Raw genomic sequence first — 926 nt, forward strand, 5'->3', positions numbered from 1 at the left:
CAAGTTTATGGCGCCGCTGCCGGGGACTCGGTGTTAATTTTTAGTTTATGTGCTTGTCATCAGTGGTCGTTAAAGTTCACTGACTCGGAATCTTTTACTCTCACGGTTTATTATTTTGTGTTTCAGTTACTCAGTACAATGGGAGATCCAGCAGCACGAACGAAAGCCTTGATGGATTTTTCTCAACCCAAGATCAATGACATTCAATCTAGCATTGTCCGGCCAGCTATTACAGCTAATACCTTTGAGAACAATCCTGGCATAATTTAATTGGTGCAGAATTCAATCCAGTTTGGGGGTTCTCCAACTGAAAATCCTAATATGCACATTAGGGATTTTATTGAGATTTGCGACACCTTCAAGTTCAACGGTATTTTTGAAGATGCTTTGAAGCTGAGACTGTTCCCATTCTCTCTGAGGGACAAGGCTAAGAGCTGGTTACACTCTTTACCAGCTGGTTCGATTACTACTTGGGAAGATCTTGCTCAGAAGTTTCTTATTAAATTCTTCCCTATGGCGAAGTTAGTTGCACTCAGGAATGCTATTACTCAATTTGCGCAACAAATGGGAGAATTGTTATGTGAAGCTTGGGAGCACTACAAGGAGATGCTTAGGAAGTGTCCTCATCATAGAATGCCTGATTGAATGATCATCAATTATTTTTACAATGGGTTGGGAGCACAGTCCAGACCCATGCTCGATGCAGCATCAGGCGGAGCATTATGAGCAAAGAGCTATGAGGAAGCTTACGATCTAATTGAACTGATGTCTGCTAATGAATATCAGTATCCAACCCAGAGATGTCCACAAGGCAAGGTAGCAGGAGTTCTTAAAGTGGATACAGCTACGGCTATCACTGCTTAACTAAAGGCGTTGTCTATAAAGATCGATTCTCTGGCTAACTATGGTGTTAACCAGATAATTAG

General features: G+C 41.7%; 1 non-coding gene across 1 annotated transcript; it reads right to left on the minus strand.

Annotated features, from left to right (window-relative positions):
• Positions 1-528: 528 nt before the first annotated feature.
• LOC141676095 (small nucleolar RNA R71) lies at positions 529-635 on the minus strand. Its single transcript, XR_012556703.1, has one exon. It is a non-coding gene; the product is annotated as a small nucleolar RNA R71 (small nucleolar RNA).
• Between the last annotated feature and the right edge of the window lie 291 nt (positions 636-926).

Source organism: Apium graveolens, chromosome 7 (assembly GCF_009905375.1).
Source record: "Apium graveolens cultivar Ventura chromosome 7, ASM990537v1, whole genome shotgun sequence".
NCBI classification, from domain to species: Eukaryota; Viridiplantae; Streptophyta; class Magnoliopsida; order Apiales; family Apiaceae; genus Apium; species Apium graveolens.